We start from the raw sequence: 4,635 nt of genomic DNA on the forward strand, positions 1-4,635 counted from the left end.
CACAGCCAACCTTAGCAACATGCTTGTGTAGCATTTATGTAAAAATAATATGAAAATGGGCCATATCAGTCTGTGGACTTTGAGTCCAGGGGTGGGGGTGGGGTGGGGGAAAGAGAAGCCTCCTTTTATCATACATTCTAGACTTTTCATATCGCTGCGGATTTCAGCTGTAACTACTCAACTGCAAGTGTGGCCCCAGTAGTTCTAAGGGGGGTGTGGAGGGAGGGGTGTTGCAGATTATAATTAAAAAAAAATAGAACTGTTCAAGTGCTAGGTAGTAAATATGTAAAGCAAGCATGCTGGTTAACTTGAAAAAATAGGCTTCAGAGAGAAGTTCAATTAACAGTTGTAGGCAGAAGAGGTGATGCATTTCTTCAGCACATGTAAGAGGTCATTTGCTTTAGGATAAATTTTGACGAATTTCACAGAGAAATAGATGCTGAAATAAAAATGAAAACAAATTACAGTTTTGTATCAAAGCACTTTTACCCTTGAATGTGAGAGGGGGGAACATGACGTATTTTTATTCCAGGATTATATACTATTTCTAAAGTCTACTAATTTATATATTGTGAACTTATTTCATTTAAACAAAACAAATCCTGGAAATTAACATTATCTTTGAATCTAGAGTTAGCTTATTCCTCCACCCCTTGACCTCAATCTGGGCTCTAGAAATTTAGGGTAGACAGACACTGGTTGCTGATTTTCATTTCTTTTCTGTTTTTTTCTCTTTCTTTCTTTTTTTTTAAAGATGCTAATGGCAGGGAATCAAATCCGAGTGGATCTAGTTCCAGCGTTTTGATTTACCAGTGAATGTTTTATAATCAACATTTTAAATATAAATTACTTTGTTATTTTCTATTTTGATTTTTTTTTTTTTAATGACCAGGTTCTAAAGGTAGTGGCAATGTGCATCTGTAAGCAAACTGGGAATGAGTTAGAGTACACCATTCCCTCGTGTAAAAAGCCAGGTTTAGCGGTAATGCTTTTAATCTGGACTTGTAGAGGATTGTGGAGCGTCCATAGATCTGCTCCAGTAATTACCATACCCCAAGTGGCACTGGAAGAGACATTTGCCTAAAAACTTGATGTCTTCATTACGCTGTTTACATTTTAATTAGAAACATGAAAATTACTGATTCATACAGACAACTATAGTTTAAGTGGTTTCGTTCACCATCCAATAAATCATATAAAAAAAAAGAACCAACCCACAGTTGGCATAAATAGTTTACTAGGAATCATTCATGGGAATAATGTGTTGGCACTATAAGCTGCTTAAAATATGTTTTTATTTTACCAGAGGTAGAATTTGCATATAAATTAGAGAATGGCATTTTAAGTTGACAGTCATTTATGCAGAATACCACCCACATGCAAATACATATATGGGTATATGTGTATATTTTCTGAGTTTATGGGGTTTTGCAGTATTGCGAATGTGGATATATACCGAGCCTGGTCTATCAGTTTTTAAAATGCACGTCTTCTTTTAAAACCCATTCAGAAATGTTGTGGGTGTTCTACATATGCATATCCACAAGCACATCCTTTATCTGTTGGGCAATATCAACTTGCAATAGGAAAAATGTTTCTTTCTTGTATGCATATGTCTCGAGAAGGAGTTGCTGGTGCACTTGCCCATTTGTTCCCTCTCTCTCCCATTCTCCCCTAACTTTTGCATGTACTTGTCAATGCTGCTGCCCGAAAACCGCTCCCACTCAGAGCAGCTGGGCTGGACTGAAGCAGGGTGGCTGTCAGAGTCCATTCCTGAGTCAGCAGCACGTCCACTGCCTGAATCTTGCGACAGTCACTCATCCAGTTTTCCCCTCCCCAGGGGACAAGCGTCCTCCTCATCAGCGAAGAGGGAATGACCCTTCTGTCTGGCATGCTCAAAATCCCGAATCTCCCCACTTCGGTGTGTGAGTTCAAATCCCCCCTCCTGGAGGCAGGGCTGGGACTGCAGCTAATGACGCTGAGATGCAGAGGGTCAGTGCACTGGTGAGCAGGAGTACTGAGGCATTGTGCGAGCTGAGTTGTCCATTTTCCCCATAACTGTAGACTCCTCTCCCTCCCCTCCCTTCCTCTCTCAAACCCTTTATTATAGATCAATATTATGCAAAAATGAACCAGGAATAGCCACAGCCATTAAAAGCCATTTTTCTTTTTGTTATCTTTGTTAGAGAGTTATTGGCCATGGCTGAAGGAGGCTCTGTTATTATTTTTTGGTTTTTGGTTGAACGGCGCACACAATGAGTGAACGCTATTTACATTATCTCACCGTAACTTCTACATTTTAGGCCCATGTTTACTTTGCATTTTAGACCCATGGGCTGTAGGTTAAAATGAATTTAAAAAAAATATTACATAGGAAGAAGGGTTACACAGGTGTTGTACTTGAAATGCTATAGCAGTCATTGTTTTAAACTTTTGAATGTGATTGTATTACATTGAAACTCTTGCTAACTGCATGATGTGATTTCTGGGAATTAAAGGGAGTAAAATTAATTCTCATGAGTTTGCTGTAGATGATAAATTTTATGCTACATGTCTGCATCTTTTGGCTTGTCTTTTTTAAAGTTCTAGGGAATTGCCAAAATTTTAAGATACTAATCAGCTATTCTAAGTTGTCCACAAAATTTTCGACTTTATTGAAAAGTCATTGGGATCATTTTCATGGTAATCGAGGCAGTTGGTCTAGATCATCAGACCAGGACTTTTAAAACCAGTTGCTAGTGCTTTGCATTTACCAGGCAGACTTCCTGAGCGCATTAGTTAGGGTAACAGTGAATTCGTGGGTACTTGCTCATTGGTGTGCTGAGCATTGCCTCTTTTTTATGGAGGCGGGGGCAGGCAGGGCACGTATTAGGTCTCTGCACTTCCTAGATGTGATTAGGCACAATAGTCGACATCTGTAAGGACAGAAACATGCTGCTTACTTGTACACACGGCAAAATTCTCATAGTTCTGTGCTGTCTGCTAAATCCTGTCTGCTTTATGCAGTGTGGCCCGAAACAGTTGTGTGGTGAGGGAATGCTGGCTGCTGGCCAGCCATTGACTATGAAATCCTGGGTACCTGAGAGCTTATCAGTTCTTTTGCTTTGTAAAAGAAAAAAGTGATGAAAATGTTGGTAAACTGCCATGAAGGTTTAAGGCTGCTGGAACAAGGAGCCGTGTAATCAGATTGGAAAATGGAGCTTGAGATTCTCTGCATGGAGAGCAGCCGTCTGTGGATCCTGTGAGCCGCTGTGCAAGTACCCAGGCTGACCACTTTGTTAGCAAATCAGCTTGTTTGCTGCAGCAGCGGGGTGGAAAAGACCAGAGCTTGTGATGGTATGTAACGGAGGGAAAGCTCTTGCATGGCACAATCTAATCAGCTTGCAATTAGCTCAGGCTCCACGGTCACCTTCTTAATTTTCTTCTTTCCCCCCTGTTTGTGTTAATACTGTGCACTTTAAACAATTAAGTAAGGGAAGTAATCCTTCAAGCAAATCAAAGCCATCCTTTAATTTTATCACCCTGCTGAAAAAGTATCAGGTGGTCCACTGGTCTTCATCAGATGCTGGAAATTCTCCGGCTCACTGTAGCATAGAGAAGGGCTTTAACCAACTGATTATTTTACAGATAATCTTTCTGATACCTTGGCGAGGGGGGCAGAAAATGGTACATCATTTAAACTAGCATTGAAGTTAAAATTAATGTGAGGGGAGATTACAAATGCCTTGTAGGTTATATACAGTAGTGAATCTATATTATATCTTTAACAACCAGAGGCAGGCTGTGTGTGTGTGTGTGTGTGTGTGTGTGTGTGTGTGTAAGAAATATCTGTGTGTATATAGCTCATATATCAAATCCTTTATGCTGCTGTTTATTTAGGCATTTCCATACAGCACCTTTCTGAAGGCTGTGATGACATAGCCACTTGTACTGGTAATTCTACTACTTCACCTTTGGCGAACTTGATTCACCAAGGTTTAAAAGAACAAGGATATCATTGCTGATCAAATGTGTTACTTGTTAATCCTTTAAAATAAAATTCAGATCGTGTGGGAGAGGTGAGAAGAGCAAAGCATAGGTTTGCAAAATTGGAGTAATAGTTTTACATTTTACTTAATTCAAGGACAGTGACTACTGAAATACGACTTAAAAAAATGACACCTATGTATCTAAATAAAATAAATAAACCTTCTCATAATACTACGTAAGCTACCTTGTTTCAATTTTCCTCTTCCAGAAACAGACTAAATGTTTGCTAAAATTTTATCCATGTGCATGCATCTTTGACCAGATATGTTTGATGAGGGTTTATCGTGAGGTGGAAAATGGGCATTATTTCATGAATGTTTACTTTAGAAAGCAGCACAGGGAAATAATTAGCTTTTAATGGTTATTAAAGAATTCGAGTATTTTAAGTAATTTTGATTCAAAATAGTCAATTCCTTTCTAGGAGTTGTTTGTGTTAATAAAAATGATCCTAGTCATAATATTATTGATACCTGATTACATTAGTATCATATTTGAATTCTCTCCATGTTATCAACATAAGAATTGATTTGCTTTATTAAATGACACAAAACTACTAATAAACTGTCTCATTTTTGCCTTCAGTAAAAAAATCTCGCAATTTATAAC

General features: G+C 38.6%; 1 protein-coding gene across 6 annotated transcripts in view; it reads left to right on the top strand.

Moving 5' to 3' along the window:
* FIGN (fidgetin, microtubule severing factor) overlaps positions 1-4,635 on the top strand; it is a 134,754-nt gene that overhangs the window by 18,781 nt on the left and 111,338 nt on the right. The window contains exon 1 of one of the 6 annotated variants that reach the window (XM_019630651.1): positions 2,957-3,336. The exons of the other annotated variants lie outside the window; for them this stretch is intronic. The gene's annotated coding sequence lies outside the window, so the exon portion shown is untranslated. Of the gene's footprint in view, positions 1-2,956; positions 3,337-4,635 lie in introns of those variants that run through there. 6 annotated transcript variants of the gene reach the window in all.

The sequence above is a fragment of the Hipposideros armiger genome, unplaced genomic scaffold (assembly GCF_001890085.2).
Source record: "Hipposideros armiger isolate ML-2016 unplaced genomic scaffold, ASM189008v1 scaffold_925, whole genome shotgun sequence".
Lineage (NCBI taxonomy): Eukaryota > Metazoa > Chordata > Mammalia > Chiroptera > Hipposideridae > Hipposideros > Hipposideros armiger.